Source organism: Solanum lycopersicum, chromosome 9 (assembly GCF_036512215.1).
Source record: "Solanum lycopersicum chromosome 9, SLM_r2.1".
In the NCBI taxonomy this organism is placed as follows: Eukaryota; Viridiplantae; Streptophyta; class Magnoliopsida; order Solanales; family Solanaceae; genus Solanum; species Solanum lycopersicum.
In genome coordinates this window covers 4,730,502-4,757,017 of record NC_090808.1, presented here as the reverse complement: position 1 = coordinate 4,757,017, position 26,516 = coordinate 4,730,502, and the positions used below count along the sequence as shown (strand labels likewise).

The 26,516-nt window shown below is 35.9% G+C and overlaps 1 long non-coding RNA gene across 1 annotated transcript; it reads right to left on the bottom strand.

Annotated features, from left to right (window-relative positions):
• Positions 1-59: 59 nt before the first annotated feature.
• Positions 60-20,268, bottom strand: LOC138338173 (uncharacterized). Its single transcript, XR_011211575.1, has 2 exons — positions 19,922-20,268; positions 60-583 (listed from the first exon to the last, which is right to left on the bottom strand). It is a non-coding gene; the product is annotated as an uncharacterized lncRNA (long non-coding RNA).
• Positions 20,269-26,516: the final 6,248 nt, after the last annotated feature.

Sequence of the window (26,516 nt, the reverse complement as noted above, 5' to 3'; positions counted from 1 at the left end):
AAGTCAACTTTATATTAGAAAATTAAATAAACTTGTATATATATGTTAACTCGTAAATCTCCCAACAAAATTGATTGATTGACGGAATAAGGTCAGGTCATACAAATGTTTTCCACAATAGAGTTGTGGTCAAACTTTTTAAATTTGAAATTTAGAACTCTCAGACTCTGAATCCTGACTCCGCACTCTGCTTCTGGCTATTACCAGCTTCTTCTGTTAGCGGTCTTATAGAACTTGGTAATTCCATTTTTAATAATGAACAGTTTCATGAGCAACCAGTACAAAGGATGTACTGAGGCACCGGTACATAGTTGAAAAATAAAACAGAAACAGCAACTAAACATGTCTTATTCATTTTACAAGAAATTATAATTTCTTTTATGCAGTTCATCTTTTTCCTCTGGATGGAGCTGCTTCTCTTCAAAACGCCTAGCGTTCCTCTCCTTTCGGGCTAATCCACCATATACAAGCAGGTAAACAAATTTCGCCTTTTCTTCTGACTAACATAGCTGCTCACATTGTTCCAACAACTCAAAAGTGTCTACTGTCGACTGTGGCATAGTCCATCTAAACCTTAGAGTTGCTGGAAAAGAAGAACAAAGAAGGTAAACGAAACGTCAATAAACATAAGATGTAGAAAGGCTTACAGTAAAACAGAAGTTTCAGTCCAAGACTTGGCCATTAATACTAGTAAGAATATCTAAGATTTTTTCCACTGCATATCCACAAGCTGAAAATCAAATCTGCAGATTATTTTGATGAAGATTTGAGACTCAGAATAAGCAATTGATCTCAGACATTGAGTTCTTCAACACTTCCACGGCTGCAAAACTTATAGTCCAGGTTGCCCTATCAAGATCCAGAGGTAAAACAACAACACTCAAGTCCATCTGATCAGTAAAATTATCATTACGTCTGTTATTATCCCTTTTCAAGCACATTGCTGCATGGTTTTGCTGTTGATTTGCCATGGAAATGCAACCTCTTTAGGAGCAAAGTATAACAGTCAATGAAAATGATCAAAATAGTACTTAATATATGGGGGTTGGTTACACAAACACATATATGAAGAAAAATAGCAGGTGAGGTTACAGCTAAAAGAAAATGAGTTTATGTTAAGATAAACAATCAGTGTGAATAATTTTTACACTACCAGGTTGCTGAAAGGCTATCTTTAGGTAAGTCTCCTTGAAATGTGGATCTGCAATCTTAAAAATAAGACGGGCTACCTCCCACAACATATAGATATGTCGTGATAGTGTAAAATATTATTCACATTGACAGCGTCACAATGTATACAACTCAAACGCAAGAAAATAGATATCATAGGCATGATGGAAATGGTCAATTAAACAGAAAATGTTGTAATTCTTAGTTGATGCAATTGTATATCTCAGTTATTCCAAGAGATCTTCAAAAGTCTAGCTCCATGACCATTTTATGTTTGGCTCTTCAACAACAGTATGAAATAATAGTTCTATGCTGAATCTAAATCTCAATGTTTACTAGGCATGAATGATCACCAAAAACAAAATCGTAGCTCCTGAATCTCATTGAATTGCTTCAAATTTATTTCTACGGAGTCAGAAGTCAACAGTGCACATGCCAAAGCCTTTGCGCAAAGACAAAATGACCTCTCTCCGATCTACAACAAGTCACTCAAAATAAATGAGAACCTGAGATTCTAAATAACAGAACAAAGAACCATGACAAGAAAAGATCGGATGTGTTATAGCAGTTGTGACTCAGATCAACCAGAGTGGCAGTGTAACACCAAACGGATGCATCAAAACCTTTGATTGCTGCTCTCAGAAGCTGTTATAGCCTTCTTAGTTACTACACAACACATATTACACACACGAAAAAAGTAAACCTTTTGAACGCTGCAAAACTGAAAAGTGAAAAAATTGATGTTTACGAAAATACAAAAGTGACTTGAATTTAAATAACTACAAGCAATTAGGAAACAGAAAATTCAATACCATGCTATTCTAGAAAAAATAAAAAAGACAACTCTTTTTCATTCTTTGAAATACTCTTTTATGAGAAAGCTTGCTCAAACTTTTCAAAAAGCATATTGATTTGATTAGGGAAACCACAATACATTTCTTCTAAAAAAAAATTTTTTGAGCAAGGTAAAGTTATATTCCTCAGCAATGTGGGTATGCTGTCAACCATCAAAAAAATTACAGTGCATGTAATCATAATTACAGAGAGCCTAAGAATTCTATTAGCTGTTCTACATCATCTATACCCTCCTCTTAACACCAAAGATATAAAGTATTAATGCAATTTTTTTTTACTTTCTGCATTGGATTAGTGATATTCTTAAAACATCTATTGTTTCTTTCCTTCCAGGCTGACCACCATAAGCAAGAAGGGACTAGGCTCCACCATTTTTTCTGTTTTTTACTCCCGCCTCTTCTCATCCAGCAGGTTAGAAGATCTGTCGTATGCTCAGGCATCACCCATGATATTTGGATGAGATTAAGAAACATATGCCACACCTGAGAAGTCACTCTAGAATGGAGGAACAAATGGCTATTTGTTTCCTCCTTTTCCTTGCAAAAGAAGCACCTTGAGATAATCTCAAAACCTCTCTTTTTCAGTTTCTCCTGAGTGAGACATGCTCTTTTACATACCTTCCATGTGAAATCCTTAATCTTGGTAGGGATATTAGATTTCCATATTTGTTTCCAAGGTCCAGGGATAATCCCAGATTGTGAGATCAAATTTCTTCTGTACAATCTTCAGATTGAAAATTTTCCATCCATATCATGTCCATCTGATTGTATCAGGGCAGGTATTTAAATCAGAGAAATCATTCAACCTTTGCAGCAGGCTGGCCACACTCAATCTCCTAGTCATTTAGAAGCCTTCTAAAGATGATATTCCATCCTTGGTTAGTCCAGGTCTCAGCAATAGATGCTTCAGGATTGTCACAGAAAGAAAATAAATCTGGAAAATCCTCCATGAGTAAGTTCTGGCCGATCCATTTGTCTTTCCAGAATAGAATTCTAGTCCCTTCACCCACCTTATAACCTATGCTCTCGGACAATTTAGGCCACAAATTTCTGATAGTTCTCCAAACTGAGACTCCACAAGTGTTAGTCACAGTGTTGGTCGTCCATTGCTCAGTCTGTCCGTATTTGCTGATGATAACATCCTTCCAAAGAGCATGATCCTCCTTTACGTTTCTTCTAAATTTAAACATCCTTATTTTGGTTTTAAGCCTTTCTCCAACCAATCAGCCCTAGGAATAGGGGAAAAAATTGGAAACAACAAAGAGAGAAGAGTCTCAAGACCATAAAAAATCATCTGGATCAAATGTATTTAGCCTCATTCAAATATTTCTAGTTAAACTATTTGCTCAGAGACTAGTCAAAAAAGTGTGAATAACCTTAGGATGAGGCTCAGATTTTCTCCTATTTAATCAAAGAAAAGAGCAGAGTTGACACTTCCATGGCTGCAAGCCTGCAATCATCGGTTGGTTTATAAGAAAGACTTTCCAATTTTTATTGCCAAGCCAGGCCATAAATCAACTCCAAATCTTCTTCACTTTTCCTTTTCCTTAAGAATAATCATCATTGCCTCTGAAACTTGGGATTTTTCAAGATTAAAAGAAGGCATGAAAGTGTGGATACTGTGTAAGATGAATTCACATATACATAAAAGCATTGGACTTATCTAATATACCTAATAATTTCTCTCTAGGAATTTTTGGAGAAGAATACATAAAAAATTCTTTTGAAATTGAGATTCTTCAAAAAGAAAGAACATGAACAGAATGTAACAGAAGGACCAGTCATTGAAGAACTAAATTTAACAGAAAAGTCGCTCAGATTATCTTAAAATATATCAGAAAAATGGCTAATCCGCCATAGCTGCAAGAAGCAGACCCCTTTGTGAGAGAGCACATAAGAACTCACCTCACAAAGTTTCCTACCTTTGCCTAACCAAGGTACGATTCGCTCAAAAAATTGACTTTTCGAGCTTCCTTGGGAATATCATCATAGCCTCATTCACAAAGTTTAGGGGTTAGGATCCAAGTACAAAGGATTTATCCGGACAAGTTTATGAGACAAACAGAAGGCCTCAATGTATGTTGCCTATTCCTTATTACTACCATAAACATGGATATCTTCACCATCATTACCATAATTGGCATTTTTTTAATGAAATGTTTGTTAACCTTCCTCTTGAGGGATTTCACTGGGTAAGTTGTTGTAGCAAAAGGGCTGTTAATATTTCTGCATAACAAAGGTATAGGGAAATTCATTGGCTTAATTGAACTTCAGAGAGGGAGTAACAAACACCCTTAGATAATCTCAAAATTCCTCGAGTTCCATAAAAGCCTCATTTTGAGCATCAACAGATATTTAGGAGGCTCAGATTCGCCTTCTCTTAGACATAAGCTAAACCCGGCCATGGCTGCAAGCTTGAGGAGCCTCTGCGAGATGCAGAAACTAAAATAGTTCCAATTCCAATATCTCACAAAGCCACTACCCCCCACCCCCACTCCCCCAAAAAAAAGGCTGCCACACTAAGATATAGTAAGGCTCAACCATCTAATAAATAAAGAATGAAAATCATTACTGCCTGATTGAGAACTTATTTTGCTAAATAAAAGAGTGGTTTAAATTTGGGAAATTTTGGGTGATCATTGGCTTCTAAGAATGACAGAGAGGGGCAACTATGTCAAAAACTCTCTGAATCCAGTAGACTTAGACTTAAACAAATGAGATTTTTTCCATTTTCATTTCACCTTCTGCTTCATATTTATAGTGCCTAAATTGTTTTGGACCTCAACAATGGTTCACTCAACTGATGGGGTTAACAAACTGGGGCACTGAAGACAATACAACCCGTATCTTGGCCAGGCAAATCCCAAGATGACCTGCAATGGAGGCTCTCTTTTTTGCATGCAACCAGTGATCTTACAGCCATGGCGTGGTTGCCTTCTCCTTTGTGAGCTGAGGGTCAATCGGAAACAGCTTATCTACCCCAAAAAGGTAAAGTAAGGTCCACCTACACTCCACCCGCCCCATACCCCGCTTTTGGGATTACACTAGGTTGTTGTTGTTGTATAATCTCTTTTGACCTCCCAAAATTAAGGGCCTCATGTCGAAGATCTTATATGTGGAAATTCATGCTTCGTTCAAATAGTTTCCTCCATAGCAAATATACGAAAAGTAAGGTACAACCAAGCCTCTCTAAAGCAGCATCATATTTCCCAATATTTTTTGGTTACTATAGCGAAATGTTGCTACCGAGAACATAAAATACAACATAACGTGAAAGATCAGTCCCACAGAAAACATGACTGTTATAGTGAAATGTTGTGAAAGAATAAGACTGCTACATAGAGGTCTGACTGTATAAGTGACAATTGAGGCTCAAGCAACGGAAGTCCAACCATAGCTTGGCTACAAACGCCCCAATTGTGTGTAACAATCACATGTATTTGGGTCATTGCCCACCAAGATACATGTCGGGTACTTTCTATGCTCAACTACTAGCTTGGAGGATAGATTGAAAGATCATCACTGCGTCAACAAGGGGCCATTTTAATCATTCTCACAAGACATGTGCACGTGTGTGTGCATGTATGTAGTATACAGACAATATACATGCACACATGTGCATAACTCGGACTTCAATTTTATCAGGCATTGGTTTTAATCAGAAACCGTCATGGCTGCAACCTACCCACGTTGCTCTGCCAAGATAAGGCTCTAACCATCTCAATGGCCATTCCGATTGCGCAACAAAGAAAAAAGCATTACCATCAAAGCCATAAACTTTTTCAAAAAAGCATTACCATCAAAGCCATAAACTTTTTCCTGTTCTTACATTGATTACTTGTTTAGTTCACATAACATTCCAACAGTAGCAAGAACAGGAGAAAATATCTGATAAACTTAACAGGAGCTTTGGTGCCTTCTGTTAGTCTAAGGGATATGGACACTTTTTGCAGTTAGGATCATTTGTGCAAAGGAGTATATATCAAGGACCAAAATAGTCAGGCCCCGGAACATTAAGGACCATTTGGATTTTCTTCTAATCTTACCAAGGTTCAGATCTCAGTTCAATCAGGCATTGAGTTTATCAGAAACTGCCATGGTTGCAGGCAGCAACCTCTCCAGGCAACTCCACCAAGATACAGCTCGTATAATCTCAATCCCCAAACCAAATTGCTCAAAAACAGCATTATCATCACAGCCTTCAATCTCCCTGCTCTTAAATTGATTTCTTGCTGCTCAATCGATAAGAACGAAAGGAACAGAAGAAGATGCAGCAGCAGCAACCACAATGCAACTTGCCTCATTCTTTGAGCTGATTATAAGTAGACATTTGGTCATAGATTTCAAATATTTTCACTTTATTTGGAATACATGAAGTTAGAACTGAAGATGGAATTGTGTTTGGTTAGATTTTTTGCGAAGTAGAGAAAAGGGCACCTTATTTGGAATTCATGAAGATGGAATTGGAAAACAAGTTTGGAGCACTTCTATTGTTCTCCAAATTTGAAATCCGACTCCGAGTTGGATTTGGAAATTGTATAGCCGAACACTGATTTTAAATAGAGTAATAAAGTGAAATTATTTCGAAAAAAATGAATAATTCTCACGACCAACCGGCTCCTGAACATGACATGGGTTTCAACCGGACGATGTCCTGATTTGAGTGCTGGAATATCCAGAAGGACTAGATGGAAATTGAGGATCAGGTCTGCGACAAATGAAGAAAAGAGAAGATGACAATGTCATGGCTGCTAAAGAACCGGTTAAATGTGAAAGAGAACACCCCATCACAAACCAGACAGGTTTTCATAATGAGCTCAACTCCGACTACTACCTAAATAGCAGTCCTAAAATTGATTATCTGTGCACTTCTGCCCGCATACAAAAGCAAAAAAGACAGCTGATTAGAGCAAAGACGAAATCATTGATATACAGGAGATGGTCAACCACCCTGAAAATATCCACATTTTCTCCCAATGCTGGAGTCATTTGAGGCAAAATTGTTTTTTTTCCATCTAACGAGGTTCTGATTTAGAGTCTTGCAGATTCCACAATGACAGATTGGCAGTTAAGGCTCAGATCTGCATCAAATGGGGAAAAGAGAAGACGACATCATCGGCTGCAAAATGAACCAGATGCATGATCAGGGTTTGCCCTGCCAAGATACGAGTCGGGGTTCTCCATGCCCCAATTTTCAGCCCTGATTAGGAATATCATCACTGCCTCTTTTGAAAGATGGAATCTGTTCTGTCCAAATTTGAGGACAGTTTCAAGGCAAGTAAACTGGACCATAAGGAGTCGTACTACTGCAGCTATCAGCAATATTCAGCATCACATCAATGGCAATAGATATTTGCCTTTTTGGAAAATTAACACAGAAAAGAGGGTGGTTGGATTCATTCTTCCTTCTGGGATGATTCTCACTATTGAGTAAAAGAATCTTTAATTGTGCTATGGTGTTGGAATTAATTTTAACTATAGAGAGATAGGGTGTGTTTTGGCAAGGAGGAAAACATTTTCCTGCTCCGAGAAAGTCACCACACCATGGCTGCAGACACTGGTTTGCAGAAAATACAATGCTGGCTCACCCCACCAAGATACAAGTCGGATATTATCAATGCAGTAAGGTAGATAGCCCAAAAAGAAGCCATCATTAGAGCATGTCACTGTTAAAGACAAACTCCAAGGTTTAATCCATTCCTCTAGCATTTTCAATCAATAGTATATTTTCACACAGGGTAGCTGTCGAGAGATTCATTTATATGGGCCTGTTTGGAAATGCAAATGCAGATATATTTCAATCTATATATCCATATATCTAGTCAACACAGTCAATGGGAAAGTATAGTGTTTATGGCATTGACATCATGGGCATACGGAAGAAGAAAAAGTACACATCTTTTCTAGTACCTCATTCTTAGATCTGGAGCTTGAGCTACAAACTAGGAGCAGACATCAATGGATTTTATGACGACCTTAATTGAACAGGATCTGTTCTATTGGCTCGTACCACTGTATGCTTGAGTTCTAAAGAATTTCAAAGGGAAGAGGACTCAAGTTCGATGCCCAGAATTTTAGGCTCAAATATGATCTTTATCAGGCAACCACGCCATGGCTGCAAAATCACTGATTGTGTGCAAAGGGAGAATCCCAAATTCCAACCATCCACTGATTTGCCAGGCCAAGATTCGGGTCAAACTGTTTAAGTTCCAGAGTCAGCTAGCTCGGAAAGTGAAACATCATCATCGCTGCCTCTTCTCATGACTGCAAAAAGCAGATATCCTGGTAAGAAGCATATATACCTACCTCACCAACTCCTTTGCTTTTGCTTAGCCAAGATACTAATTAGTTCTAAAATCTTATTTTCAAGCTTCCAGGAGAATATCATCACAGACTCATTCACAAAGTTCAGGGTTTAGGATTCAGGTTTTCCTGGACCAGTTGGGGGGTTTGAATATGTATTTTCCCTTATTATTGCGCCATACCCATGGCTAATCATCATCATCATCATTATCATCATCAAGAGCATAATTGACAATAGCTGATGAAGAGGTTTGTTAACTTTCTCTCTGTAAGAGAAGTGCTGGCAAATTCATTGGCTAAATTGAACTTTAGAGAAAGAGAATAACCACCCACAGAAAATGTCAACATTTCTCAAGTTCAATTAAAATCTTAATTCCTTGGACAAACGCAGATATTTTGGAGGCTCAGATTAACCATTTCTAAGACATAAGCTAAACCCCTGCAACCTTAAGAAGTCTTTGGAGATACAGAAACCTAAATAGCTCCCATATCTCACAAGACCCCAAAAGATGCCACACTAAGATATGCAAAGAGAAAACAACAACATTGCCATGGCTGCAGACACCGGCTGCAATGTTGCCATAACGGGCCGCCCGGCCAAGATACATGTCAGATTTTCTCAAAGCTGGCAAGTATGTAGACCAGAAGAAAGCAATCATCACAGCCCATTTCAGTATTCATTTTCTCCAAAAGAGCGATGGTAGCATAACCAGAGATAGGTTACTAGATGATGCTATACCATGTCGCACCGCCAAGATATGGGTAGGGTTTTCTCAATGCATTAACATGGGGCTTATTTTTACTATATACTTTTGTCGGCAATACTTTCCTTTCTTCAGTATTTGCATCCTACCTTTTTATATTTTTCAAACCAGTTCTGAAAAATGTTTTCTTGAGCCAAAGGGTCCATCAGAAACAACCTCTCTACCCCCACCACAGGTAGGCATAAGTAGTCGTACACCCCATCCTCCCCAAACCCCACCTTGTGGGATCACACTGGGTAATGTTGTTATTGTAGTAACATGAGGGAAGTGCACAGATATCCATTGCGTGACCCCTTACTAATTTGCAAGTTGAGGCTCAGATCTGTGTAAAACGGGGCAAGAGAAGATGACAATGTCATGGCTGCAAAATGAACATATTGCATGATCTGAGTTTTCCTTGCAAAGATACGAGTCGGGTTTTCTCTTGCCCACTGCCCAAATAACAGCCTATGTTAGCAACATCATCACTGCCTTTTCGGAAAGATGGAAACTTGGAATTTGAAGAGTAACACAACATATAAAATGGAAAAGAGGAAGTACCATTGACATCAACATCACATCATAGCGACAGATGTTATTGCGTTCTTATTTGGTCAAAACTAAAAACTGAACCATGAGTGCCCTGACTATACCAATGGAAAAAAGAAAAGGGTTATTGGTTGGCCTCATTCTTTCTTCTGGGCTCAGATCTTTAATTTATCTCAGGCATCGACACTGTCATGGCTGCAAACCCTATAATATCGGTCGCCCTGCCAAGATAGGGGCCTGAAACAACAATGCCTGATTCCATTTGTTCAGTAAAATAATCATCACAGCCCATTATTTTCCTTTTTCATTTCATTGTTGTACGCTTTTGCTGTTGCTTTTCCAGATAACCGGAGCCTCCATGGAACAGAGTATAACAGTTACAAAAAACAGAGAACATTATCAAAAAATGGTCCTTAATATTAGTTAGAGCTGAAAGATGTAGAAATCATAAGCATGATGGAGATGGTCAACCATCTTGAGAAGCTACCATTTTTTCTCCAATTGCTTCATTCTTTCAACTACACTTTGATGGAGAACAACAATAAGGTGTTCAACAAAAACTAAATAACCAAAATCGTCACCAAACAAGAGGTCCTGGGTTCGAATCCAGTCCAAATCTAGTTTCAGGTGGTGCTCAGATCTTCAAAAAGAATGGGCCAAAGAGAAAATGACAGCGCCATGGCGGCAAAGGAACCGGTTGCATCTGAATGACAAGGCTCAATCACAAACCATCCGGGTTTGCCATGCCAAGATACGGGTCAGATTGTCTTCATGCCCCGAAAATCAACCCATATTAGCAATATCATCACAGCCTCTTTTGAAAGATGGAAACTTTCCCACGTGCAGACAGTTGGACAATTTCAAGCAATTTTTAACAAACATAAGAAGAGATCAGAGTAAATTTGCTAAGCTCAGAGGAAACAGCAAAGAGTGCTAGTACTTCTGAAGAAGGTTGTTGAATTTGCTTATTAGGAATCATAGGTTAATCAGAGGGCGTAACCACCCTCCAAGAATTACCTTTTCTCTCTGTCGGCCTCATTCCTAATACTGGGTTGAACCTCCATTTTTTAGTAAAGAAACATGTGTTACTCGGACTCTCGAAAATGCTGCCGCACCAATGTCGGATCCTCCAAAAATGCACAATTTTGGAAGGATCCAACAAGCACCTGTCGCCATTTTTGAAGAGTCCAAGCAACTGAAAAAAACACTCTGATTTGTAAGAGAGAATTTAACCAGAGACCCTGTAAGTCTGCTTAACTGTCCCTTTTCTATGCTTTTGATGCTGCTTTGCCTGAAAATCCAGCCACGCAAGATCAAAGTAGCCATAGATAGAGAGACAGGAAGAGACATAATATTCACACGCACACACACACACACACATATATATATATATATCTTCATACATATGCTAAAAGGGCTGTTGGTAAGAACTAAAGATAAAATTACTGGCACATCTGAGATGGCCAACCACCCTGAAAAATCCCTTTTTTTTCTCAGATTACCACATTGTTTAGCTAAAAATTTGATGGAGAACTACATCTGAAAAATGGGGTGCTCAACAAAAAATGAAGAACCCACCGGGACGCCCATCCATTCAAGACCATCAAACGGTGTTTTTTTTTAGACCATCAAATAGTTGCCGTGCACTTTAGGGCTCAGATTTTTCTTTTCTACAAACATGCAAAGAGAAAGCGACGTCAACATGGCTGCAAGACACCAGTTCACAAATGGATGCCTCACCGAGTCCTCCTGCCAAGGTACGGGTCGGATTTTCTTAACTCGATGAAGTAGATTATAGAGAAAAAAGAAATCATAAACACAGCCCATTTTCAGATCAATCAAAACTCTTGTAAATGACCCGTTAAAAGCGGCTACCTTGTTGTGTCATTTCTACCTTGTATTTACGGGGGCATAAAAGTGACTATTTGTGAAAACCAGCTACAGTAGTAGTAGCAGAAGCAGGAATTGGAAGAAGCATATATATACACAATAATCAACAATCTTGTTCTTTTTTTCTTCTGAATGGGCTGTTGGTATTTTATGAATGGAGAAGAAATCATGGACATAGAAGAGAGGGTACAACCACCCTTTACAGAAAAACCCATCTCTCTCTGATATCTCATTCTTCCTTTCAGGGCTAAATTATGGTGAGGGTTCTTCCATGAGCATTATCATCACAACCTCTTTTGAAAGATGGAAAGTCTCCCACAAGCAAGCTTGTGAACAATTACAAAGCAAATATTAGCTGGATAATTGGTCTAAAGCTCAGAGGAAACAGCAAAGCACTAGTACTTCTGAAGAGGGTTGTTAATGTTGTTTATAGGGAAATCATAGGCCAAACAGAGGGGGCAACCACCCTCCAAGAATTCCCTTATCTTTCTGTTGGCCTCATTCTTTTTAGCACAGGAATATATTTGTCCCTTTTCGATTCTTTATACTGGGCTGAACCTCCATTTTTCTATGCTTTGCCTGTAAATGCAGCCACGCCCTGCAAAATAATCACAGAAAGAGAAATGCAACCTATATATATATATATATATATATATAGAGAGAGAGAGAGAGAGATACACCACCTCATATACCATCTCATACATAAGCTTAAAGAGCTATTGATTAGAGCAAAACAGGAAGAATAGGCACACCCGGAGATAGTCAACCACACTGAAAATTCCTTTTTATTCTTCGGTTTCCTCATTTTTTAGGTAAAATTTTATGGAGAACTGCATCTGACATTGAGTGCTCAAGAAAAACTGAATAACCCAATAGGGTTTCCGGTTTCCATCTGTAAAACTTAGGGCTCAGATTTTGATGTAAATAAGCATTCAAAAAAAAAAGCAACACACTTGATGGCTGCAGACATCGATTTGCAAATGGATGATGCCCTGGGTCGCCCCGCCAAGATGCATGTAGTATTTTCCCAATACAGTGAAGTATATTATAGCCAAGAAAGAAGCAAATCGTCATCGCCCATTTTTTTTTCACATCAATTAACATCCGTTATCCTGTGGCCTTAAAACCATTAAAAACGTGGAAAATGTATGCAGTGACATTCTTTAATATTACCCATTAAAAGTGGTTACCTTCTTGTGTCATCTCACCATGTATTTAAAGGGACATAAAAAGTTGAAATTTGTGACTATCAGTTCTAGTAGCAGCAGAAGCAGAATATGTAAGATCTCAAGATCATATAGTCCCATTTCTCATTTTTTAGTTTTTTTCCCCTCGAAGGGTTGTTGATTTTCATGAATGGAGAAGAAATCATGGACATAGCAGACATGAGCAACCATCCTTTACAGAAAATCACATTCTCTCTTTGATGTCTCATTCTTCATTTCTGGGCTTAACTATGGTGGGTTTTTGCCATAAGCATATCAACTTTTTAGTTTTCAAAGATTGGAACTTTCCCACGAGTGACCGCTTAAAAAGTTTCAAGCAATTTTTGACAGACAAATGCTAAGATCAGAGGATGTTTGGATTAAGCTTAGCAAGATCAGAATACATGTACTAGAATTTCCAAAGAGACAGTCCATGCTCTTAAAGCCAAATGCTTAGTTTAGCTTTTTTGCTGGACCAAGTAGTCCCCATTATCTAATACTGAACAGTTGGTGTTCATTCATACTCTAAATTTACAAGGAACAAACGTATAGGGGCCTATAATTCCCTTTTTGTATTTTTACCTACTTGTAATTATGCATCTGCTTGATGATTTCTAATGAAACAACTTACTTCAAAAAATAAAATAAAATAAAAAGTATTTCCAAAAGAGGGTTGTTGGTTTTATTGATAGAGAAATCATGGGCCAAACAGAGAGAGCAACCACCCTCCAAGAATTCTCCTCTCTGTTGGCTGGATGAACCTCCATTTTGTGTAAACACACTCTGATATCTAAGAGATAATTTAAACAGATAGCCTGTAAGTGCTTACCTGTTCCTTTTCTATGCTTTTGCTGCTGCTTTTCCCTTAAATGCAGCACGCATGAGGAAAGTAGTCACAGATACAGAGACAGAAAAGAGTCATATAATACCCAAAAGCGGAATCCCATACCCACACCGAGCAACTTAGGATAAAATCACTGGAATACCAGAAATGGTCAACCACCCTGAAAATCCCCTTTTTTTCTCTGATTACCTCATTTTTTAGCTAAAATTTGATGGAGAACTTCATCTGAGAAATAGGGCGCTCAACAAAAACTGAAGAATGGTCATCCATTAAAGACCTTAAATGGTTGACGTACACTTTTGGGCTCAGATTTTACTATTCTACAAACATACAAGAAGAAAGTGGTATCGCCTTGGCTGCAAGACACCGGCTTGCAAAGGGATGCCTTACCAGGTCGTCCACCAAGATACGAGTTGGATTTTCTCAATTCAATGAAGTAGATTAGAGCCCAGAAAGAAGCAAATCATCATCATAGCCCATTTTCAGACCAATCAACATTCTTTTAAATGTCCCGTTAAAAATGGCTACCTTGTGTCATTTCTACCTTGAATTTTACAAGGACATAGAAGTACACAAAAATCAACATTCTTGTTTTTTTCTACTGAAAGAATTGTTGGTATTTTATGAATGGAGAAGAAATCATGGACATTGCAGAGGCCAAAGAGGGCAACCACCCTTTACAGAAAGCCCTATCTCTCTTATGTCTCATTCTTCCGTTCTGGGCTAAACTATGATGAGGGTTCTGGCATAAGCATTATCATTACAGCCCCTATATAAAGATGGGAACTTCCCCACAAGTAGGCGTTTGGACAATTTAACAACCTAGGATTAACTATATGAATACTCATAATGTCATCGTTTACACTTAGCTCAAACCAATATCATACAACATGATCATAAAAAAATTAAGTAAGACTTATGCTTTACCTGAGGCGAGGGACTGTCGGGAACAACTTCTCAACCTTTACAAGGTAGAGGTAGCTATGTACAAGCCAGTCGCCAGCCACCCCAGACCCCAGTTGTGGATTACACTGGATATGTTGTTGTTGTATGACCATAAAAATCTGTAAAGGATGAAAGAAGCAGACTACTCACTGTAGAACTAAACTTAACAAGCAAAGAGGCTCAGATTTGATCCATCAGAAAAAGTTTAATCCACAATGGTTGCAAAAAGAGAGGCCTTTTGTGTGTGAGCACATAAGAATCCACCTCACATATTCCCTTGCCTTTGCCTAGCCAAGATATGAATCGGCTCAAAAACCTGACTTGCAAGCTTCCTGGAAAATATCATCCTAGCCTCATTAACAAATTTTGGGGTTTAGGATTTGGATTTTTCTGGACAAGTTTAGAGGGAGGGGGGAATGTTTGTTCTCTCTTATAGGGTTGTTAAGTTTTCTCTTTATAACAAAACAACTTGAAAATTCATTGGCTAAATTGAACTTCAGAGAAATAGACTAACTACCCTTCAAAAATCTCAATCTTTCTCGAGTTCCATCAAAGCCTCATTTTTAGAACACAAACAAATGTTTTTTCGGAGGCTCGGGAATCCTTTTCTCAGACATACACTAAACATTGTCATGGATCTTTTTTTATTTTTTTGATGACCATGGTGTCCGGGCCAGCATTCGCACACCTCGACTAATTCCACATGATACCTGTCACCTCCCACCCACAAACAACAGGCACCAAGTAACTCTGCACACCAAGGCTAGGACAGATGGGAAGAATCATCTAGTGTTTGTTGTCTCCACTCAGTATTACACCTGAGACCTCAGAGTTCTCAACCACTTCATTGACCACTAGGTCACACCCTTGGGTGTGCCAAGGCTCATATTTTGCTTTTATATGAACATACAAAAAGTCCATGCCATGGCTGTCACAACTAGAAACAAGGGAAATTTTTTGTTATAAAACTTGATTTCCTGCCGAACTAGCTCATTAGCTCACTCGGAAAATGGATGGTGGGAAACAGATTCTCATTGAAACACAAAGAAACTTCCTAATTTTTCCATGTGAAAACAGTCGAACACTAGTAATTTTTTATTTTCTCACTAATTTAATCAAAATATCTGTTGGAATAGCTACTAAACATTTCAGTGGGGAACTTCAATGGGAAAATAGTGATTTTTGACACCGGATTGCAAATGATGTCATACCAGATATCCCCGCCAAGATACAGGTCAGATTTTATCAACATAGTATTTTGAGGAAGTGCAATGATAGCTGATGCCATGACCCCTATTAAAAGATTAATTGGAAGTTGAGGCTCTGCAATACGGGGCAAAGAGAAACAATAAATCATATGATCCGATTTTTGCCCAGCCAAGATACGATTTCGGTTTTCTCACATGCCCCAAATATCAGCCCAGATAAGCAATATCATCATTGCCTCTCGGGTAATAGAAACTTTTGCAAAGCAATTTGTGGACAGTTCTAAAACATAAAATGAGTGGAGCGAGTACTATAGACATCAGCATCACATCAATGACAACAGATATTTGCCTTCTTTATAGATCAAAACTAAACCAAACCATGAACACCCCGCAATATACCAAAGTAGAAAGATAAGGAAAGTAGAAGGTTGTTGGTTTGGTTGATGGAGAAATCACAGGCCAGCCAGAGAGAGCAACCACCCTCCAAGACATCCCTGTTTTCTCTGTTGGCCTCATTCTTCCTTCTGCACAAATTGTCATTGTTGTGTGAAAGACTCCTTCAGGGCTCGGATGGTGCTAAAAATGATCATGAAAAGAGAAAGCAACACTCGTCATGGCTGCAGACACTAATTTGCTTATGATGGACATACCCCATTGTCCGGCCAAGTTACAGATCAAATTTTCTCAAAACAGTAAACTAGTTAGCAGTATAGCACAGAAAGAAGCAATCATCACCAAAGACATTTTCAGGTGATCTAGAAGATCAATAGTACTTCCCTATTCAAAAATTTTAGCGAAGGAATTTTGTATTTGCAGATTCGGATATGCCTTGACTAGTGATAACGATAAGATAAGATTGATCAAACATCACAGAATGAAATTCTAGTGCTCAAAAGTGGTTCCTGGAGAAAATTGATAAACATCCTACTCGCATTTACTCTGTGTTGTCTAATATGGACTCTTTGGCATTCGTACATGGACCATTTCATTGGCTTGGTTTGTCAAAAATAATTTTGTGGTTTCATTTAGTATCTTAATGTCAAGAGTGGGAGATGTTTTGTGGTTATTCTATTTATACTCCTCAGAGGAAGGACACTTCTAATATGAGTAATGAAAGACTATGGTGTCAAGAAACCTTGGAATAATTTATTTAATATATACACGCCATGGCTGCAGCCATTCTGGATTTGCCAAGACACGACTGTCCTCAATGCCCCAGAAAGTTAAACATTATTATCATCACAGCCTCTTGACATTAAGATACAATTACTCCAAAGCGGGGGAAACAACACGCACATACACACACTGAGGTCTACAACTAAGGTGTTCCAATTCGTTTGTGTATTTCATGATCTACAACTAAGGTGTTCCAATTCGTTTGTGTATTTCATGAACAAGTGTTGTTGATTTATAGTTGCTAAAAAGGAAATCATTGGCACAGCAGAGAGGGAAAACCTTCCTCTGTTAACCTCATTTCTCTTTCTGGACTGACCTCTTTTAGGAGTTCTGGTCTCTCACCTGTAAATTTTAAAACTTTTCTCTCCTCAGAGGGATACATTGGTACCACAAACTGGTTCCGTCATACCAAAGACAGCCTAACGAGTAAAGTTGAGGCTCGGATCTGTTATTAAGACAAGAGAATGAAGACATCGTCATGGCTGCAAACACCGGTTGCATGACACAGTCACTAGCCAGGCGGATTGCCCCGCCAAGATACGGGTCCTTCCATTTTTTCTTGCCTAATTCATTTGCTCAGGAAAATAGGAATCATTATCACAGCCTCGATTTTTTGCGGGTGCAGAGATGAGTTTAGTACAACTCCTAAACAAAAGGACCATTTGAGTTCCAAAACCTTATAACAAGAACCGGAGTAACATTGGCCGAGTGATCAATATTTGGACAAATATTACAACCAGTTGCAAGTACAATTTTCCTGAGTTTTGAAGGGCTGTTAGATTCTGTTTCATATGAGAAGTCACTGGAGTTGCAGAGAGGGGCAACCACCCTTATAAGAACAACTATCTCCGCAAACCTCATTCTATTTTCTGACTTGTTTATCATTTGCTTGTGCCACTGTAAGTCTTTTAAAGCACCAATTTTTCTAGTTTTTCAATTGCTGAATACTTATTTACCACTTAGATTGAAAATGTATGGTGTTTTGGTCTAGTGGTAAAAATTTGTGGCTCAGATTTTGCATTTGATCAGGCAAAGAGAAGGCAACTACGCCAACAATATATCGAGTGTAACCCCACATGTGGGGTCTGGGAAGAGTGGGGAGAGTAGAGTGTATGATGACCTTACCCTTACGGCCTTACCTCGTGGAGGTAGAGAGGTTGTTTCCGATAGACTCTCGCCACAAGTAAAGCATTTCAAAACAGCTTGAAAAAGGAAGAAGGCAACCATTGCAAAATCACCAGTTGAATAAACAAGAGGGGAATTGCCAGACCAAGATACAGGACATATTTTTCCAGCGAGGATATTGAAACATCACCTCAATGCCTCTCTATTACTCACTCAGAAAGAGGAAAAGAAAACACGTCAAACACATATACTGACAAAGAGACAATTTTATGGCTAAAGCTGTAGATTGAAATAGATTCATGATCGGAATGTCTATTTTTGTGTATTTCAAGGCTTTTTGATCTAGTTGCTAAAGAAAATCATTGGTGCAACAGTAAGGGGTAACAACCTTGACAACAAATCCCTTCTCTATAACCTCATTTCTTTTTCTGGCCCGACTTCTATATCAAGAGAATTCTTTGTTCTCACCTTAAATTTCCCATAAGTTCTCTTCTTAAAAGGGGTGCATGAGAAACCAAATACTAATTTCATCATAATAAATATTTCCATTCATATCAAAGACACCATAAGAGTAACATTGAGGCTCAGATATATTGATAAGACAAGAAAATCGAGGCATAGCCATGGCTGCAAACACCAGTTGCATGACACAAGATCACTAGTCATCCGGCTTGCCTCGCTAAGATAGGGTCTCTCTGTTTTATTGCCCTATTGAGTTGCTCAACAAGAGAAAGGAAAAAATATCATCATAGCCTCATATTCTCTAATCTATATATCTATATGTATCAAGAATATTCACTGAAAAAGCAAAGTGCTTTTGGTGTAATTGCAGACTAACAAGTTCTCTTAGTTAAAATCTCTCTGATATAAATATAAATAGTTGGTTTAGTAGCTACAGAAAAGCATCGGCACACAGAGAGGGACAATCACCCTTGGAAGAAAATCCCTTCTCTTTATTAGCCTCATTTCTCTTTCTGGGCCGATTTCTTTTAGGAATCCTCGGCTCTCACCTGAAAATTTTACAAATTTTCCCTCCTCAAGGGATACAACGGTGACCACGTGCTGATTTCATCTTGAAAAATGTTTTCCATCAACCAAAGACACCCTAAGAGTACAATGGAGGCTCAGATCCATCAATAAGACAAGAGAATGAAGGCAACGCCATGGCTGCAAACACCGGTTGCATGACATAAAATCACTAGCCATCCGGATTGCCGCGCCAAGAATCAAGATACAGTCACTCTATTTTCTTGCCCTATTGAATTGCTCAAAAAAAGAAGGGAAAAAATATCATCACAGCCTCATATTCTCTATCTATATATCTATCTATCAACAACATTCACTGAAAAAGCAAAGTGCTTTTTAGCATAAATGTCGTCTTACGAGAACGCTTAGGTTAATGTCTCTAATATCATGTGCTTATATCTAAAAAAACAGATAAAGCACCCATCTTTTTGTGATACAGTTGAACTTCCTTATAACTCATCAGTACCACAAGTGGGGTCTGAGGACGGTGAGGTGTACCGCGTACACAAATCACCCATACCTTTGCAATGTTAGAGAGGTTGTTCCAAATAAAAACTTGGCTCAACAAAAGAGAAGGCAACCACGCCATGGCTGCAAAATCACCAGTTGCATGCAAAAGAGAGAGCCTTAGTTGCAGGCCATCCCATGATTTGCCAAGCCAAGATACGGGTAAGACTAACATTAGTAACCAAACAATGATGAAAATGAAATTCATCATAAAAAAAAAAAGAACATTTTCCTTCATGCAAACACACCCTTTTAGAGTAACAACATAATACAGAAGATAACAACTATCCAAACAAGCTGTAAAGAGTAAAATGTGAAGCTTGGATAGTTGATATAACACAAGAGAAGAGGATGAAACATAGCCATGGCTGCAAACCTCGGGTTGCATTCCGGGTCGCCCCGCCAAGATACGGGTCTCTAAATTTCTCTTGCCAAGTATCAATTGAAACCTCAAAATTCTCCAAATCTCATGAATTTAGTTCAACCCCATAACTTATAGAGCCATTTGAGTCAAAAATTTGAAGGGTTGTTTGATTTTTTTTCCCTTTTTTTTCACATGAGAGATCGTTTGAGTTGCAGAGAGGGCAAACCACCCTTTGAAAAAATACTCCTCTCTACACTCCTGTGCTCAATTTCGAGCAAGAGGCAAAAGATTAGGCGAAGAACCAAAAGCAATGAGCAGAAAAAATATGAAGGAGATACATACATAAATGAGACAACCACATCTAATACTCGTACCATTTTATTTGTCATATTTGGAAATAAATTTATTAATTTTAAAGTAGAATCTATATATATATATAAATCTGAATCTTGATCCGCTAATGTGGCGCCTCCAATGGCCAGCATTTACCAATATCTATTTTTATCTTTTTCTGATTTATTTTTTATTTTTATCTCAAAACAAATACATAAATAAGTAAAAACATCACACTAACATCGCATTAATTATCCAAATTAAATAGATTTTAAATCAATTTTTTCAAAAAATTACTCACTCCTCAAATTTGAAATTGTTATAAAGAATTATTTGTTGAATTGCTATCTTTAGACTTTATGGCAACATTTATTGTTATTTCAATTTAAAAACACATTATGATTTTGTTAAAATATTTATTACTTATTCAATCCATAAAAATTATAGTTATATATAATATAAAATTATTTCTTTTTTATATTTATAACTTACACCTATTAAATTTCTACTTTTAATACTATCATTAACTCTTTTAATATTAAATTTTCATATTCATAACCCGCAAGTATTTAATTACAATATTTAAGACACTTTATGATATATTCTCAAATTTTACCTTTATAAATTCATAATGTGTTGTTTGTTCTCTCCATGTAAATCAAGATTTTTTTTTATTTCATTGTTAATCTTTATATTATTGTAGGATCGAATTTATTTTGTGGCATAACTCAACAAAGAAGGCTCTTGGATGTTAGTTTGTCAAAAGGGATGTCGGATAAGAGTAACAAAAATTGTGCATTGATTATACATTATTATTTTTATGTATTTTCTTATGATTAAGGTCCTAAGGAACTAAGAAAGATAGATGTGTTGTGTGTTCTCTCCATGTAACTCAAGATTTTTTTTTATTTCATTGTTAATATTTATAAATATTTTATTATTATAGGATCACATTCATCTTTTAGCATAACTCGATGAAGAAGACTTTTAAATGTTGATTAGTCTGTCAAAAAGGATGTTGGACAAAAGTTCAAAAAATTGTGCATCGATCTATATTTCTATTTTTCATTTATTTTCTTGTGATTAAGGTTAAGGAAGATGTGTGTTCTTTTCATTTAATTTCTTTGGATTGAGTTTTCATTATTTCTACTCATGACTATTCTTTTCACTTCATATTTGAAGTAGTGTTTTGTTAATATTATTATTATTATTATTATTACTATTATTATTATTATTATTATTATCAAATTCTTATGCTTGACTTGGTGAAGAAGACTCTTGTTGTTGATTAGTTTGTCGAAAATAGTGTCGATAAGAGTTTTAAATTTCTACATTAATTTATATTATTCTTTTCACTATGTTCTTATGATTAAAGTCATAAAAAGTTGTGTGCATTATGTTTTTTTTCATGAATTTTGTTATGTTTGAAGTTTTATGAATTTTTTATTGTCACAAATATGTACCTTTGTTAGATACAAATTAGTTATTGTAATTTTGTCTAGAATATGATAAAAACTCACCTATGTTCAAAAAATTTTAGAAAATATTGATCTCATAATTGAAGATTTTGTAAATTTTTTAGTCAAAATTGTTCTCTTTTTGCTTTGGTTTACTTATATGTTAATTGCGCTCCATGCAAATATTTTGTAATATTAAATACTTGTATTTGATATACTATGAAAATCATATTTTGTAACTCTTTTGAAGTATAATTAAATATAGATCAAAATAAATAAAATAGTGAATATAAATATTTAATATACATTTTATGAAATTTAAAAATAGGACAAACATATATGCCAAAAAAAGTTTATTCATGCATTTGATAAATTAATTTATTTTTATTAAGTATGTAGCTTTTGAAAATTTAAAATAAAAGATGAATACAAATGACTAAGTAAGTTGATTTGATTTTTAATATATTTTTTTAAAATAAAACACAAAATTTTGTACATAAAAATTTTCCATATGAATTGACTAAATAAACACAAAAGTATGATTAAAATTTTAAATTATTTTAATATACTAAGTAATGAATATATATCTTAGGGTGTTCATGTATTAATTTTATATAGAAAGAGGTGCAATCATTGATTTGAGAATGCAAAAAATATATTTGAAATGAAACATATTATCAGAGTATTCAATTTAATTAACTTTTAAATTTTATTATTCTATACACATAATATGTGAAAATGTTTATTATCTATCAAATATTTTTACGTAGTTTATATGAATCTTTTATCTTTATATTTCATATAAAAGATATAGATTAAAATATAGTAAACGAGTTAATAATTTTTTTGAAAAAACATATTCTCATTCGAGGTTGATTATATTGAAATTTAATAGCGTAACATTTTGGATAACATCCTTAAAAAACAAATTTGACAAATGATAACAATTATCTTTGATATAGGTGCAGCTAAAGAATCTAAAATACCAATAGATGTGATTCATGCAAAAATCATACAAATTTAAATAGTATATTTGAAAAAGGAACAAAAACGATTGAAAAATGAAATATTCAAATGAGTTTTATCATATCAATATGAAAAAGGATAACAAGACGTGTAGATGTATTTTATTAGTATTTTTCAGTTATTTATAATATAATTCTTATGTACTCAAGAAAAAAATTACATCGGAGTATATGTTGTAATATAAAGATTCAAACTCATTGATATTCCAATAAAATGTAGAAAGTGACATATTAACTACATGTCCAAACAAAAAAAATTACTAAGAAAATATATATTGACATTTGACATATTGATTAATAATGTACTATCCATCATTTAATAGATTATAGATGTTAAATTTGTTAAGTTTCATTTCAATCGTCATCTAAAAACGATATTCATAATTAAGATATAAGTAAAAAAAATAAAGTGATAATATTACGTTTGAAAATAAAGAGAGCTATAGAATTAATTAAAAAAAGTAATCCTTTAATATTTATTTTAAAGACCGCGCGAAGCGCGGCCAAATTCCCTAGTTTCCTGATAATTTTAAATCCTAATTCATCCACCTTACTATTACTATGATAAAATTATAAATTTAATATGTCAATAATTATTTTGTTAATAAGTCTATCATTTAAAAGTAAACAATTAATTAAGAACAAAAAACGAATTTGTCACCATACGAGCATATACCCTGGACGTGATCGGCATTCAACAATCATTGTTGGTCCACAAGCGAACCATCATCCTGGCTAACTACTAGTGTAACACTAAATTAAGCATACAAAACTTAAAACTGAATAAAAATTCATGAAACTGAATATAAAACTTTAACTCAAATGAAAAACTCCGAATAAAATAATATATTCAACTCATCATAAAATAGACAACTTAAGTCTTTAAAACTTTGATAAAATAAATTATACATACTTCTCAATCATACTGACTATCTATGAAGACTCTAAATAAGAAAGATGAAAGTCGAGACAAGACCCACGACATCCTAACTAAACTGAAAAATAAATGAAATTCTTCGAAAGTAAGAAGGCTACCATAGCTAACTTGAACTCTAGGATGTATCAACGAAACTCTTGTTGATAATCCTGAATATTTGTAACTTATGCAAGTCAAATGGCTCAATACGTGAAATGTACGAGCATGTAAGGGAAGTTCTAAAGTATAAACATAAGCTTGAACTTGATAAAAAAAAACATACTTACCTTTTCTCAACTCAATATTAGATACTCAACTCAAAGATATGATACTCGACTCTTGATACTCAACTCTAGTTACTCAATTCAATATAGAGAAACAATACATCTGCAATATAATGGACGGTTTTAGAATAGTGAAGAACAACTTAATTTTATAAAAAAAAACGCAACAACAAACTCAACTTTGCTCATATAATAAAGAAATATAATTTCTGTAGGAGATTCTCTAATCGACAACCACCACTATGAGCCTAAGTGATGATACAACGTTTTAACTCACGCTGCCAAGAATCTCTCTATACCTTGTCGGGGGTATAGAACCTAACTCACACAGTGTATCCACCAGCCTACGTTAAAAGGTACTAAGGAATAATCTAAAAAGTATGACCCTTTTCTACCCATGATGGTTACATGATTTATGGAGACTTGAATTAATATGAACTCACATTCCCATATTGGTGCTCAATACTACTACCTAAATAACAAACTCAAATTTGCTCATATAATAAAGAAATATAATTTCTGCAGGATATTCTCTAACCAACAACCACCACTATGAGGCTAAGTGATGATACAACATTTTATCTCACGTTGCCACGAACCGTCCTATACATTGTTGGGGGTATAGAACCTAACTCACTAAGTGGATCAATTAGTCTACGCTAAAAGGCACTAAGGAATAATCTAAAAAAGTATGACCCTTTTCTATCCACAGTGCTTACATGATTTATGGAGACTTGAGTTAATATGAACTCACATCCCCATATTGGTGCTCAATACTACTCCCAAAATATACTTAGCTCGTGTGTTTGTTAAACAAAACTCTTTCTTTGATTTGAGATAATTACTCAAAAATTAGCTTAAAAGCTCTCTTGAAATCGTTGTTTCCATTATTTCTCAAAACTCTTTTGGAAATCTCAGTTACCTCTCATCTTAAATGTGAAAACATTTACTCTTGGGAATACTTAGTTACCATTTATCATTTTAAAGAAAATGAATTTTACTTTTACTATTTACTCAACTCAAAGCTTAAGTCTTAAAATAAAGTTAAAACGTTTGTAAAAGACTTCTTAAAATATGGTTCATATCGAATTATGGACGTGAACAACTCGATACAAGATTTTCAATAATTATAGATAGAATTCAATACTTGAAACTTAATAACTTCAACGATACTATTCATTTCAAGAATGCTCAACTCAGAGGGTTCATGTGAAATTATGAGCATGGACTACTCAACTGAAGGACTCAAAGACAGTTCTCATTTCAAAATTGTTCGACTTATAGGATTCATGTAAAATTATGGGCACGAACTACTCAACTCAAAGACTTTGTGGGTAACATGTATAGTCCCACGACTAGGAAGACAACTCAAAGGGGATTAGGAACTCAATACTCAAGACTTAGAACTTGAAGATACTACTCCTCTCTAATGATACTCAATTATGGGCATGAACTACTCGACTCAAGGGCCAAAATGTCAATAAGGAACTCATGTATACAACTTTTCTCATGCTTATACTTACTTCCTCAAAACTTAGTTAAAAGTAATAGTTGATCTCAAAGAATTCACAATTGAACTAAAGACTTTCTTGAACTCTACTCTTGTCTCTCTCTTAAATGTGAATTATGAATTCAAGAGTTATGGTTCATGATATGAAAGATCTCGTGATGAAAAAGTAGACTCATGAGTACATTTTCCTCACTTTCATACTCACTTTTTCGAGTCTTGAAACAAGTAACTAGAAATTGTAGAAGACTCGTGGCTCTTAATCCTACCTTAAATTTGAATTATGAATTCAAGGTTATGGTTTATATTATGAATGATTTTTATGTGTTTAGGAGTATTTTAGAGTGTTTAGAATCAAATGAGAGTAAATGTACCCTTTGGAAGAGCTCAAACGAACTAAATGATGAAGAACGGGTGGGGACAGGCAACCCAGGCGCTCTGAGTGGCGCGGAGCGCCAGCCCCTAAAGTTCAATGAAGTATCTGGGGCGCTCTGGGTGGCTTGACAAGCTAGGCCCCAACCCAGAAAATTTCGACAACTTTCTATGCTTGTTTTTTCACTCTAACTCGCCTATAATCGAACGGTTTCTTCCTCAGTTACTTGGATTCGATTACTTAGCATAATTACACTCTAGTATACTAAAAAAACACTCAAATAACTAAATTTCATCCCAAGAAGTCATTAAAATCCCAGCACAATAAGTTTTAGAATGAACTACGAGAACACATATGAAAAACTCTAAATCTTTCAAGTTTAAAGAACAAAAATGCGCTGAAAATGACATGATTGCCGTGTGGTGAACAAATCTAACACTATGGAAGCTTACATACTTCTTAAGGGTCAAATCCATGGCGAAAATCTGCTATAATACGCAAGAATCTCGACGAACGTTTGATCCTTTCCTTTTTTTCTCTTCTTTTCTCTTCTTAAACTCTCTACTAAAACACTAGGTAGAATTATAAAACTGAACCTAATAGGATTAGACACCTAAAATATTACTAAAAATGAAATAAATCTGATTGGGTAAGGAAAAGACCAAAATACTCCTCACTGTTTTTGGCTAACTTTGCTTAATCGGACAACCTA